Source organism: Varanus komodoensis, unplaced genomic scaffold (genome assembly GCF_004798865.1).
Source record: "Varanus komodoensis strain SLA01 unplaced genomic scaffold, ASM479886v1 scaffold102, whole genome shotgun sequence".
NCBI classification, from domain to species: Eukaryota; Metazoa; Chordata; class Lepidosauria; order Squamata; family Varanidae; genus Varanus; species Varanus komodoensis.
In genome coordinates, this window is record NW_025335279.1 from 255,497 (window position 1) to 270,606 (window position 15,110).

Genomic DNA, 15,110 nt, shown 5'->3' on the forward strand with positions numbered 1-15,110 from the left:
TTGAGCATCACTTCATTGGTCCTACGGTTGTTGCCTTCTTTTGCGTCTCCTTTCTCGGGGATTGGATGTGTATTGAACATTTCCAGTCTGTCGGCCATTGTTTTGTTTTCTATATTTGTTGGCATATTCTTGTTATGATTTGAACAGATTTAGTCTCTACAGCATGGGAAAGTTCTACTGATACTCTGTCTCTACACCGGGGGCTTTATTCCTTCCATGTGCTTTCAGAGCAGCTCCCACTTCATTTTCTAACATTGCAGGCTCTTCCTTACAGGATTCCTCCTTGAAGAAGTCTGCCGCCCTTTCATCTCTTCTTCTAGTTCCTCTGTGCATTGTTCCCACTGTCCTCTTTATCTTCCCCTGGTCAGATAGTGTGTCCCCTTGCTTGTCCTTCAGCATTCCTAATGTAGCCTTGAATTTCCCTTAGATTTCCTGGATCTTCTGGAAGAGGACTCTTGTTCTTCCTTTTGTGTTGTTCTCTTCTGTTTCTTTGCACTGGTCATTGTCATAGTTATTTCTCTCTATGTGAGAGTAGGTGAAAATAGCTGCATCTGGGATTCTGACCCTATTTCTGTCCCCCTTTCCACGTACTTCTCACCTGTCCTTTACAACTGTGAGTGTTTCATCTGTCACATGTAGGCTGTCTCTTTCTTGCTACAGGCATTTGCTATTATTCTTCCTTAATAATAATGTATTTGGTTTCAGTGAGTAGTTCTTCTGACTCACAGTCAAATTAAGTTGAGTAATACAAATCTGTTCTTTATGTGGACTTTAAATTCCTCAAGGATGTTATTGAAGTTGTATCTTGGCACTGTGTTTCTATTAGTCATCTTGTTTTAGCTTGACTATGATTTTGGATTTCAAGAGTCCATGATCACTTCCACAGTCCACCCCAGGTTTTATTTTAGCAGCAAGAAAACAGTTTCCCCGTCTCCTACTTCCAGATACATAGTCTTTTTGATTTCTGTACTGGCCATTTGGAGATGTCTCATGGGTAGCTTGAAGGATGTATTTGTGATAAACAGATTATTGGCTTCACAGCACACTGCAGCCGTTCTCCTGCATTTCTTACACCGAGGCCAAACTTTCCTCCAGCTCCCAATTCTGCTTTGTCTCCTACTTTTGCATTCCAGTCACCTAGGATTATCAGCATGTCTTGCTTTGGTATGTTACCAATTTCTCTTGAACATTTGTATAAAAGTTCTTAATTTCTTCTTCTTCGGCATCTATTGCCAGAGCATAGACTTGAATGATGGTTATGTTGGTAAGTTTCTACTAATTCTGAATGATTTTATTCGGTCAGATTTTACATTGTAGCCCCTTATAGCCAGTACTACATATCGCCTTAGGATTTGAGGCACTCCCTTTCTTCTGAGTTTTTTTACTTTGTGTTTGTCTTTGTGAAAATGTCCCATTCCAGTGCACTTTAGTTTACTCACATCAAGTCCTGCAATGCTTTGCTGTTGCATTTCCTGCTTTACGGTTTCCAGTTTGCTTGCTTCACTCTTAGAATTATAGAACCACTAAACAGTGAAGCTAGAAGGGGCCAGAAGGCCATTAGGCCCAACCCCCTGCTGTTGTGGGTCACCAATTCACACCGTCCCACTCAGATGGCTGTCCAGATGCTTTTTGAAGGTCTCCATTGAAGGAAAGCCCACACCTTCCCCAGCTAATCAGTTCCACTGTCATATTGCTCTGACAGTGAGGAAGTTCTTCTTGGTGTCTAGTTTAAATCTGGTTTCTTTTCATTTAGGTCTGTTCTCCTGTGTTCTGCACTCTGCAACAAATGAAAGAGATCTTATCCTTCCTCTTTGTGACAACCATTTGGGTCCTTCTAGAGTGCTATCATATCTCCCCTCTGTCTTCTCTTCCTGAGGCTGAGCGTGCCCAATCCTCTCCATCTTTCCTCACAGGGCTTTGCCTCCAGTCCCTGAATCTTCCCTATTGCCCTCCTCTGCACCTTTCTAGCTTTTCTGCATCTTTTTAAAACTCAGGTGCCCAGAACTGGACACAGGACTCCAGGTAAGGTCTGACTAGTGCTGAGTATAGTGGCACTTGCATTGCAGGTGTTTTGGATGCGACAGGTCTGTTAATACGGTCCCAAATAGCACTTGCCTTTTTTGCAGCTGCATCACTTTGTTGGCTCACATATAGCATGTGATCAACATCAACCCTGAGATCCTTCTCCTTTGCTGTATTCTTTTTTTTTGAATGAGTTTTATTTGAAATTATAATCCTAAAAAAACCCTAAAAACAACATCCATGATCAAAAACATCAAGCTCGCTGGGTCAACCCCCCACACCCTTCTTTTTCCGTTTATGATAGCTTAAAAACATATTTAAATCTGTGCGAAGTCCCGTTTCTCTAGCCAATAATAAAAAGACTCCCAGGTTTGATAAAGTCAGTATCTTCCTTCTCCTCCCTTGCTGTATTCTTGAGCCAAATGTTCCCCATCATGTAGCAGCGCATTTGGGTTCTTGTTCCTAAGTGGAGGACTTGGCATTTGTCCCAACTGAATTTCATTCTGTTGTTCTCTGCCCAGCTTTTTAACTTACCCAGATCACCCTGTATCTTATCTCTGTCTTCCAGGGTGTTTGCTATTCATCCAGCTTTGTGTCATCAGCAAATTCCATCACCTTCCCTTGTACTTCCTCTTCTAAATCTTTAATGATGAAGAATAGGATAGTCCATAGGTCTGAGGATAGTCCCCTTGTCACTTACCCCCAGTTTGAGAACGTGCCATTGATGAGCACTCTTTAAATCCCCATTTGCAGTCCATTGCGGATCCAACTCATGGTTGCATTATTTAGCCCACTCTTTGCTAATTTGGTAATCGGGATGTTGTCAAAGGCTTTGCTAAAGTCTAGATAGATTTTGTCCACAGCATTCACACAGTCCATTTGGGAGGTTACCCGGTCAAAAATGAGATTAAATTAGTCTGGGAAGATTTGTCCTTGAGAAATCCATGTTGGCTTCTAGTAATTACTACATTGTCTTCAAGGTGCTTGCAGACTGAATGTTTTATAATTCACTCGGGAATTTTTCCTTGGGTTAATGTCAGACTGACTGGTCTATAGTTCCCTGAAGATGGAGACAATATTAGCTCTTCTCTGGTCATCTGGCACTTCTCCTGCCTTCCATGAATTCTCAAAGATGACAGACAGTGGTTCAGAGAGTTCTTCTGCTGCTCTTTTATGACTCTGGGATGAAGTTCATTGGGCTCTGGAGATTTGAACTCATTTAGCCCAGTTAGAAGATCCTTGACCACTTTCCTGTCAATCTTGAGCTGCCCCTTCAGCTTGTGCTACACCATCATCGGGAGGGTTGTAGTTCTCCTTTTGGGAGAAGACTGAACCAAAGCAGAAATTGAGCGCTTCTGCCTTTTCTTTGTCATCGGTTATCATTGTTCCATTCACAGTGAGTAGCCGAACTCCCTTCTCTTTCATCTGTCTTTTGCTTTGTATTTGAAGAAGGCTTTTTTGTTGTTTTTCGCTCCCCTCACTAGCCTCAGTTCATTCATCACTTTGGCCTTCTGGATGTCATCCCTTTAGTTTCTTGTTACTTGCACAGATTCTTCCTTTGTAACCTGCCTTTCCTTCCACCTCCTACACAGATGATCTCTTAGCTTTCTGTGAAGCCACATGGGGTTCCTCTGTTGTCTACTATGCTTTTTCCTCGTTGTAATTGTTTGTAGTCATGCCTTAAGCATTTCTTTTTTAAGATACCCCACCTTTCCTGAGCTCGTTTTCCCTTTAAAGTGGCTTGCCAGGGGACTTGGTTTATCATCTCCTTGAATTTGTTAAAGTTGGCTTTTCTGAAATCCAGGGTACAGGTTTGGTTACATTTCGTTTTAGCTTCCTTTACTATTGAGAATTCAAGTAAGACATGGACACTTTCCCCCAGAGTTTCTGCAGCTGTTACAAAGGTCCACTATGTCTTTGCTCTTGCTTAGGATCAGATCAAGTAAAGTGATACCTCTCGTTTCTACTTCTAATTCCTGCTGGAGGGAGTTATCAGCAACACACATTAGGAATCTCTTAGGGGTGGCGTGTTTGGCGGGGTTTGACTTCCAACAGATATGAAAGAAAATGAAGTCCCCCATAATGATGCCAGTGTGGTGTAGTGGTTAAGAGCATGGGACTGGGACTCAGATGACCTGGGTTCTAGTCCCACTCGGCCATGGAGCCAACTGGGTGACTTTGGGCCAGTCACAGACTCTCAGCCCAACCTACCTCACAGGGTTGTTGTGGGGATAAGATGGAGGAGAAGAATGATGTAAGCTGCCTTGAGCCCTTTGCAGGAAAAAGGCAGGATACAAATCCATAAATAAATAAATAAAGACATCCTGCCTCCACAAAATATTGGCAATTTGTTTTTGTTTTTTTAAAAGTTTCATCTTTTTCTTCATTTTCATCTTGGATGAATGATAATGAACGCCAACCACTATGCTTTTATTCTTTTTTCCATTTATCTCCATCCTGGTCTTGTCTTCCTCTATTTCTTTGCAAAGATACGTTTCTGTAACAAAGTGCAACTCCACCTCTTCCTCTGTTACTTTTATTTTTTAATAGATTATATCCTGCAATATCCTGGTCATCCCAGCAAATTTCCGTTGTGCCTATCAGGTCATATTTGCTCCCATGCACTAAGAATTTAAGTTCCTGTTGTTTGTTTCCCATACCTTGGGCATGGATGAACAGACATCTAAGGCCACTTTGATTATTCTCTGGATCCTTTCCCACATTTGTTGGGAGACCCATGGTAGGTTCAGCTAGAGCTTCTTGCACTGTTGCAGTACATAATCCTTTGTCTGTTGATGCTGCCCTCAGATGGACGTCTCCCTCTCCTGAAGAATTCAGTTTAGAGCCGCTTGATGAATGTCTTCATGCTGTGGCCGAGTTCATCCCTTCCTTTCTTTGTAAGGTGCAAGCCATCACTTGCCAGCGGTCCATCTTCCAGGGAGCTTAGCCTGTGGTTCCAGGATCCAAATCTCTCATGGCTGCACCACCATCGTAGCCAGGAATTCACGTGGCGTTCCCCCTGCCACCCTGTCTTTTCCTCCTCCACAAGCTGGAAGGGTTGAGGAGAAAACTATCTGGGCCCCAATGTTCTTAATTTTCTTACTTACGGTTTCGAAGTCTGGTGTAGTTTCCTCAAAGCTCCTGTTGGCAGTGTCGTTAGTTCCCACGTGGAAGGAAGGGATTTGTATCAGTAGCTTGTATGAACATTGGTAGTTTGTTAGTTATATCATTAATCTTTACTCCAGGGAGAAAGCACTTGTGGTGATCCCAGGGGTCTTCCTGACATATGTGTCTTTCCATCTCATGCAACAGGGAATCTCTGACAGCTATCAGCCTTCTCTCTTTGTTGTGGCAAACCGTGGTGTATTTTCCTTCCTCGATTAACTTTTTGTGTCTCTTTCAGAGTTACTCAGTGTGTCATGTAGTTCCTCCACGGTGGAGTTCTCACATGTCGCTTCCTCAAGGAACTTCAAGTGTGTTGAGAGTTCCACTGCTTCCACTGGGGAGAAGTGTCTTCTGAAGCCAGCTGCCACTTGTCTGCCCGTTCTCTTCTTTCCCTTGGAGTTTTCTTCTGCCTCAGCCTGTCGATACACTTCTTGCTTCTGTTCTACTCTTAGCTGTTGCAGCTCCACCACTCTGTTTAACAAGCCTTCCTATCTTTTATCACTTCAAGGATGGTCATGCTCTTCTCTAGTGCTCTCAGCTTTTCTTCGAACAGGGCTACTAGCTTGTTCTTGTTGCATGTGCAGATCATGTTGCCCTCAGGTAAGAACACAAACTTTGCACCGATGTCGCAGGTCACCGCCACTGTGGAGACTTCTCAGGGCATTCTTTGTGCTACTTTTGTGAATCTGTCTTGATGGGCTGTTGTGACAACCGACGCTTTCTCTTGTCTTCACTCAGTCCTACCTGTAAATGGGGGTGTGTTTCAAGGAAGAAAGCAAATGAGCAGGGGGAACTATGGGGGGGGGGGGAAGAGAAAAGAGGGGGGGAGGTTAGGGACCTTCCCACCACCAAACCTGTTTGCTCTCCTGGGTCGCTTGCTCCCTAGGAGCCTGGCCGCTTCTATCCCAGAGGCCCTAAGCCAGCTGGGGCATCTTCCTCCGATCTGCTCCGCTATGAGTCAGGAACCAGAAAATGTTCCATATCCCAATTGTGTGTGTTGTGAAGTGTTGCACTTCCTTTCCTTCTGTGCATCTCAGCCATGAGAGTTTCTGTCAGCTTTGACTTAGTGATTAGTGACTTACACGTATGACCATTTGCCAACCAGACAGAAGTCATAGAATCATAAATAGCGGACCCGATGGCCTCCTTGGCCCCTTCCAACTCCAACTTGCTGCAGTTGCAGGACACCAAGTTATACCATCCCACTCAGATGGCTGTACAGTTTCTTTTTTAATGTCTCCAGTGTGGGAGAGCCCACCACCTCTCTAGGCAACTGGTCCCACTGTCGTATTGCTCTGACCGTGAGGGAGCTTCTCCTGATGTCCAGCCTGAATCTGGGTTGTCGCAGCTTGACTTGATTCTTCCATGTCCTACACTCTGGGATCAGAAAGACGAGATCTTGACCTTCCTCTTTGTGACAGCCTTTGAGGTACTTCTAGAGGGATATCATGTCCCCCCTCAGTCTTCTCTTCAGGGCTGAACATGCCCAGTTCTCTCAGTCTCTCCTCACAGGACAGTGTTTCCAAACCCTAGATCATTTTTTTGCCCTCTTCTGAACCCTAATTTCTCTGCATCTTTCTTAAATCTTGGTGCCCAGAACTGGACACAGTATTCCAGATGAGGTATGACTAGTTAGGAGTAGAGAACTACTACTTCTCATGATTTGAAAGCAATGCTTCTATTAATGCATCCCCAAGTAGCATTTGCCTTTTTGGTGGCTGGATTGCATTGTTGGCCTACTGTCCACAATTACTCTGAGGCCTTTTTCATTTCTGTTGAGCCACGTATTCCCCATCATGTATCAATGCATTTGATTTCTTTTTCCTAGGTGGACAACTTGGCACTTGTCCTTATTGAATCTCATGGGGGGGTGCATTAAGGTGAAATAAAGAAAAGAGAAGAAGGGGGGGGAATAGGGACCTCCTCCTTGACCTCCTCCGCCAAACTCCTGGTTGCTCTCCCTGGTTGCTCGCTCCCTGGAAGCCTGGCTGCTTGCACCCCAGAGGCCCTAGACCAGCTGGGGCAGCTTCCTCTGCTCTGCAAGCTGCAAGTCATAGGAGTGTGCTCAGTGTAATAAGCTCCTGGATCTCAGGGAACATATTCATTCCCTTGAAGCCAAGGTTGCTGACCTAGAGAAGTGAGAGAGGCAGGCAGGCAGGAAGCCCAGGTACCAGCTAGCGGGGTCCCAGCTCCAGTGGCCACAGATAAAGGGGGTCTTGGGGAAGGAGGACATCCGAGGAAGAGAGACACAATCCCTTCCAAGGAACCCATTCCTTGGAAGGCAAGCAGGTATCCTCTTGCACAGAGGATATGCCTCTGGGGTTAGGGAGGCTTCTGGGGGTGAGAGATTCAGTCATTAGGAACATGAAAAGCTGAGGTTGCAATGGATACGTGGACCACACAGTGCATTGCCAGCCTCGTGTGAAGGCCGCAGATAGCACGCCCCCTCTGGGTAGCCTTGTAGATAGCGTGGGAGTGGAGTCAGTGGTTATGGTCCATGCTGGTATCAATCCCACGTGATACTTGCGAGGTCCTGGAAGCCAAATTTAGGTTGCTAGGTAGAAGGATGAAATCCAGGACCTCCACGGTGGCTCCACATGCAGGGCCAGCTGGTTGGACACAACTGAGGCACCTCAGGGCACGGATGGGACAGTGGGGTAAAAAGGAGGGCTTCACAGGGGAACATTTTGGGCCAAGCTGGTCCTCAGGAAGGACAGGCTCCACTTGAACCAGAATGTAACCAGGCTGCTGGCATCTAGCATAAAAAAAGGTGGCGACCTTTAACTGGAGAAAAGCTGACAGGAGCTGGGAAGCATCAGCTTTGGGGCATATCATCCCTAATGAAGAAAAGGGAGGAGGTTTCGGATTCCCCAAGTGTCTCAGGGGAGGAAATAGGTGATGAGGTTATGGTAAACCACAATAACCCGCTGGAGAGGATGGAGTGCCCATGCTTGGAGGGCCCTGCGCTTTGGTGTTTCAGGGCAAAAGCTGGAAGCCGTGGGGCCAAAATGGCAGAGCTGGTGGACCTGGTGATAAGAGAGAAGCTCACTTGAGTGAACACTGTGGAAGCCTGGTGGAGTGGAGATAACCAATGGGATGTGGTCATCTCTGGACAGAAACTGTATAGGAAAGGCAGGGGAGGGTGTCATGGAGTGGGTGCCGCCCTCTGTGTTAAGGCTTAGAGTCCAGCAGTGCTGATCACCTAAAGTACAAAGACTCCTCTGCAGAAATTCTGGGCTCCAAAACAACCTTAGCTCAAGTGCTATTGTCCCCCAGACCAGAATGCTCTGGGTGATCTTGAGATGGGAAAGAAACAGGGAGGCCTTCTACAAAGGCAGTTTTAATAGTTGAATGGGGGGCTTCAACTACTGGGATACACGCATGTTCCAGTTCTGACAGAGAGGTCAGATTCCTCAGTTTTATCAACGATTGTGCCCTAGAGCAGGTGGTTCTAGAGCCAAGCACAGGGAAGGCAATCTTGGATTTGGTCCAAGGCGGGGTTGCCCAGGACACAATGCAGGATGTTAATGTCGCCGAGCCCTTCACCAAACATTGTTGATCACGCTGGTGTTAGATTTAATATGCAGTTAGGTGAAGGACTGCCAAAGCGGGCGAACACATTCGCATTTCGCTTTGAAAGAGGAGACGAGAAATCAAGACATTAAACTGCTTTAGAGAACTTGGTGATCTCTCAAAAACACAATGATAATTGCACAGATGGAATGCATTCCTCGAGTGAGAAAAGGTAGCATGAAGTCCAGGAAAACACCAGTATGGTTAATACATAGAATCAAATAAGGAATCAGGGAGAAGAAAGTTACTCCAAAAAATGGAAGTCTTGCCCAAATGAAAAGAACAGCTGGGATCACAAGGCTGCACAAAAGAGATGCAAGCAGACTTGGGAGGCAAAGAAGCTGTTTTAGCAGCACGTAGCTACCAGTATCAAGGCTGACAATAAAGAATTCTTTAAATATATGAAAAGAAAACGTTGCTAAGGAAGGAGTTGGTGCATTGGATGATACTGGCATTAAAGCAGCACTTATGGGGAATGAGTAGATTGCCAAGAAGCTGAATGCCAGTCTTCACAGTAGAGGGTGCTGAGCTTTTGTATTCTGAAGCTTTTCTGTATTCTGGAGTCTCTGAGTTTTTGTATTCTGGAAGGGAGTCTGAGGAATTAGGGCAGAGAGTACTGACAAAAGATGACATTCTTCACCTTACTGACAACCTGAAAGTCAGCAAATCACCCAGTCAAGATCTTATCCATCCCAGAGGTCTCAAGGACTCAAATATGAAATCACTGACCTCACCAAAACATTTACTATGTCCCTAAACTAAGTCCTTGCACCAGAGGATTGGAGAATGGCCAATGTAAGACTGATTTTTAAAAAGGAATGCAGAGTGGATCAGGGAAATTACAGGCCAGTAAGCTTAACATCTGTTCTGGGTAGACAGCTGGAAAGCATTATTAAAGATTCGGTAAGCACACAAAGAGATGAGAGTACCAGACCATCTTATTTATCTCTTGAGAAACCTGAATGTGGGTCAAGAAGCAACAGTGAGAACTGGACATAAAACTACTGATTGGTTCAAGCTTGGGAAAGGAGTTCGGCACGGCTGTATACTGTTGCCCTGCCTATTTAACTTATACGCAGAGCACATCATAAGAAAAGCGGGGCTAGATGAATCACCAGTTGGAATTAAGGTTGCTGGGAGAAATATCAACAACCTCAGATATGCAGATGATACCACTCTCATGGCAGAAAGTGAAGAGGAACTAAAGAGCCTCTTGATGCGGGTGAAGGAGGAGAGTGCAAAAGTTGGCTTGAAACTCAGCATTAAGAAAACTAAGATCATGGCATCTGGTCCTTTCACTTCCTGCCAAATAGATGGGGAAGAAATGGAGGTAGTGACAGATTTTATCACCACAGACAGGGATTGCAGTCAAGAAATTAAAAGATGCTTGCTCCTTGGAAGGAAAGCTATGGCAAATCTAGACAGCATACTAAAAAGCAGAGACATCACCCTGCCAACAATACTGCGTATAGTCAAGGCTATGGTTTTCCCAGTTGCAATGTATGGCTGTGAAAGCTGGACCAGAAGGAAGGCTGAGCACCGAAGGATTGAGGCCTTTGAATTGTGGTGCTGGAGGAGACTCCTGCGAGTCCCTTGGACCGAAAGGCGATCAAACCAGTCAGTCCTACAGGATATCAACCCTGACTGCTCTTTAGAAGGCCAGATCCTGATGATGAAACTCAAATACTTTGGCCACCTAGAGAGAAGGAAGGACTCACCGGAGAAAAGCCTAATGCTGGGAACAATTGACTGCAAAAGAAGAAGGGGATGCAAAGAATGAGGTGGCTGGATGGAGTCATGGCAGCAGTCGGCGTGAGCTTAGGTGGACTCAGGGAGATGGTGGAAGGCAGGAAGGCAGAAGGACTGTTGTCCTTGGGATTGCGATGGCTTGAGGATGACTTTGCAAATGACATAACACGACATGAAGCACAATATGGGACAAGTCCTGCTAAAATAGATCAGCAAGGCTTCCACAATGGGAAGTCTTGTCTCACCAACCTATTGGAGGTCTTTGAGAAGGTCAATAAGGATGTAGACAGAAGCAATGCAGTAGACATTGTTTAAATGAACTTCAGAAAGGCTTTTGTATAGAAGCTCCTGAGCAAACTAAGCACTCATGGAATAAAAGGTGTTTCTATGTGGAGGATCCTCATATGGAACACTAAATGGGTAAAGAACAAGACGGATGGTTGGAAAAAATTGAAAATTCTGCAAATGGAGAGAAGGCAGCAGGGATGTGTATTGGGAGCAATCATTTACAACCTATACATAAATGATCCAGAACTAAAGTTTTGAGTGGCATTCCTAGGAGATAAGCATAGTGAAAAAGTTTGACATCATTATAAAAAGGCTATGGGGGACTTTGACATGCACAGAGGTGGCACAGAGGGCCACCGAGCACGTTGGGGGCAGCAGGTGGCTCCTGGGAACAAGGAGGGAGGCAACCCGGCAGAGCAAGAGGCGGCCGGCGGCAGGCGAGTTCCCTAGCGAAAGCACGGGGACTTGCTAAGTGGGAAGGCGAGTCTGCTGCCTGAAGCCGGCCGAGGTTCCCGGCCAGAAGCCGGCTGAGGCCCGGCCGACGGACCTGGCGGAAGCCGGCTGGCGGAAGCTCGGCGGAAGTCTGTGGATGGAAGCCGGGGCACGAATGGGAATGGCTGGCAGAGTGTGTGAGCGAGTGGATGTGAGGCGGCTGCGTCCTTCCCCGGATGCTGCTGCGGTGTGACTGCGTGCCCGTGTGCGAGGCGGTGGATGTGGTCGCGGCGAATGCGGGTGCATGGGGCGTCCCGGGACTGGCGCAGGTCGGACTCAGGCGCGGCGTGGCTGGGGATCACGCGCTCAGAGGCGGGCGGAGGTCGGCCTCCAGGCGCAGGGTGCCAGGAAACCGGGGGAAGATTGCGGATGGAAGCCAGTGGAAGTTGGCGGGCAGAGGCCGGGGATGAAGTCGCCAGGCCGAAGCCGGTGGATGCGCCTGGGCTGACGCCGGTGGACGGCGGCGGGTGAGCCATCCCACTTACCCTCGTGTCCCCCTCCTTTGCCTTTCCTTTTGCTTCTGGCTTCCAGGGAGGGGACCCAAGCGGCACAGCCTTCCTCGATGCACCGGCCCTCAGGGTGGCCGAAATCGTCAAGCCCGCAGACAGGCGAGGACAACTCTTCCCACCCACAGCCCCCTAACTCCCCTGCCCTTGGCCTCATACCCAGCTGAGGGTGAGGGGGCGGGGCAAAGCGGGGCCCCTCAGGCGTTCGCCAGGAGCCTCGGCAGGCCCCTGGCAAGACTGGCGATGCCGGACCGCAAGCGGGCCTGGGCCCTCAGCCGCTGGGCACTGCTCCGGGTAGCTCCCACAGGGCCCCCTGCAGCCACCCTGTCGGCCTTGGCCTTGCAGGGGCAGCCAGGCGAGAAAGGCGTGAGGGCCTCCGGGCACGTTGGGGGCAGCAGGCGGCTCGTCGGCACAAGACAGGAGGCAACCCAGCAGAGCAAGAGGCGGCCTGCGGCAGGCGAGTTCCCTAGCGAAAGCACGGGGACTTGCTAAGTGGGAAGGCGAGTCTGCTGCCTGAAGCTGGCCGAGGTTCCCGGCCAGAAGCCGGCTGAGGCCCGGCCGACGGACCTGGCGGAAACCGGCTGGCGGAAGCTCGGCGGAAGTCTGTGGATGGAAGCCGGGGCACGAATGGGAATGGCTGGCAGAGTGTGTGAGCGAGTGGATGTGAGGCAGCTGCGTCCTTCCCTGGATGCTGCTGCGGTGTGACTGCGTGCGCGTGTGCGAGGCGGTGAATGTGGTCGCGGCGAATGCGGCTGCATGGGGCATCCCGGGACTGGCGCAGGTCGGACCCAGGCGCGGCGTGGCTGGGGATCACGCGTTCAGAGGCGGGCGGAGGTCGGCTTCCAGGCTCAGGGTGCCAGGAAACCGTGGGAAGTTTGGGGATGGAAGCCAGTGGAAGTTGGCGGGCGGAAGCCGGGGATGAAGTCGCCAGGCTGAAGCCGGTGGATGCGCCTGGGCTGACGCCGGTGGACGGCGGCGGATGAGCCATCCCACTTACCCTCGTGTCCCCCCTCCTTTGCCTTTCCCTTTGCTTCTGGCTTCCAGGGAGGGGACCCAAGCGGCACAGCCTTCCTGGGTGCTCCTGCCACCTGCGGGTGGGTCGGAAATCTTCGACGCCGCAGCAAGGTGTGGTGAGCTCCTCGCTTCCAGACAGTTCCTCCTTCCCGTGCCCTTCGGCTCAGGCCCTGCCCAGGGTGGGCGGGGGGGAGGGGGCAAAACCCGGGCTGCTGGGGCGATTGCCAGGAGCCCCGGCCTTCCAGACCGTGGCCGGCAGGGCCCCCAGGAGATGGGCGATACCGTACTAGCTGGCCATCGTCAATTTCCTCCCCTCTTCTAGGTTGTAACAGGAACTGCTCTAGGGCACCCTCCCAGCGAAAGTTACCCTCTTTGTCATAACTGGAACATGATTGTATTTAGTCTCCCTGGCTTTCATTTTTTGTGAGGTTTCCCTATTTTTATCCTCCAACTCAATATCACCCTGAGAACTCTTGTCTGGGGGACGATAGCCTTCCCTGAGGCGTATTTAATGTAAACAGTACCATATGTTTGATGTCTTATAAATGTAAAATATAACAATTTCATTTATTACAGACTCGCTTTTTCTTTCAAATATTTAATGCAAGTTATATTTATCTTCAAAATTCATGATGCTAAAATTAATACCTAGAAAGCAATTGAGGATTATGGCACACTGATCATATGCCTGACACTTATGTTGGGATTGCCCCTTCCCAAATAGAATGTGGCCACTGAGAAATATAACATGGCCGTGGGGACTTACCTGGCCCAGTCTGAGTACCACTGATCCAAATGATCTCGAAACAAACAATTGTTGGGAATGAATAGTAAATGTCTTATACAGTGCTTTTTTTGTAAAATAAAAAAAGTGCTGGAACTCATGTCTTGGAGTCACACTTTTACACTAAACAAGAATTTCACCAACTGTTTTTGAAATAAAGTATTTACCTTTCGCACATAGCCAGTCACTCAACACACATATAAACATAATGGTCGCCGTCGGCAATAAGCACTCAGCAGGCGACCACACACACCAATCCCAAGCCGAGCAGCGCCCTCACAGAGACACAAGCAACCCGCAGGCACTATTTTAATGATTTTTGCCGCTGACCTGCTACACCCAACAGGCAATTCAAAATCACTTCGTAAAATCCATTGGAAAAATCTGCCAAAAAATGGTGCCGGAATGCCATTCCCGTGCGTTCTATGACAAAAAAAGCCCTGGTGTTATGTAGAAAAACTCTATAAACCATTTCAATAAATAATTAATGCATGTTAGAGCAGCATATCTCAGCTTTCAAGCCTTGCCTGTGTCGGACTGGAACTTCTAGCATCCCAAATCAGCACTTGCATTGGCTGGGGATGATAGGAGTGAGCTGATGAAGGGAGTATTAGGGGCTTTCATACCACAATAATTTCCCTGAAAATATAAAGTAGGACCATGTAAGCTTAGAGTTGGAGGGGGTCTTGGGCATCATTTATTCCAGTCCTCCCTGCTCAATGGAAGAGTTACAATTTGGGTTGCAACCATAACACCATGGACTATTGGCTATCCAAGTCCTGCTTGAATACTTCATAAAGAATACTATAATGCCCAAGTCCTGCTTCCCAGTGAAAGGGAGACCATCATTTCCTGAGGCTGCCTGATCCAGTGTCCAAGAGCCTTTAATATTAGGAAGTTTCTCACAATGTTTGGTCAAAATCAACTTCTCTGTAATGCTCACCCACTAATTCTAGTCCTGCCCTCCAGAGCAACAAAGAATAAATACCATGTTAAGATAACCTTTTTACCACATCCCTCACTGTTCATTCTGGCCATCTTGTGTATTTCCACCCTTACTCTTTATGTCTCATTTGTGCCACACTCTGAAGGTTTGGGAGCTTGGCTATACATACAAATGTGAAGACGCACAGGAGATTGACAAGGGTGAACATATGCAGAGTATCACCATCCCAATCTAAGGAAACACAAAAGCACAAAGCAGCCTGCACACCTCTGAACACATGCAGCAAATGCCCTACTACTGCTACTCCTTGCAGGGTCAAAAAACAGCCCGAACAGTGAGAATGGATCTAAGTGAAGTACAGAACCCATGGCCATGTTTAAGGAAGCACACCAAGAATATCCTTGAACACGTGCAAAATGTCCTAACTGCAACGTCCAGACAGAGGAAGCATAACTTGCCCCTTTAATGCTATTTGTTTTCTGATCCCGTGAACTACATTTCTGTTTACAATTTTTGTTCCTACTGTTAGTCACCATGAGCTCCATTTCATTGGTGGAAAGAAGGCGTATTA

General features: G+C 47.7%; 1 protein-coding gene across 1 annotated transcript in view; it reads left to right on the top strand.

Moving 5' to 3' along the window:
* Nucleotides 1–15,110, top strand: part of LOC123017816 — a 213,904-nt gene that overhangs the window by 75,486 nt on the left and 123,308 nt on the right. The gene's annotated exons all lie outside the window — the stretch shown is intronic.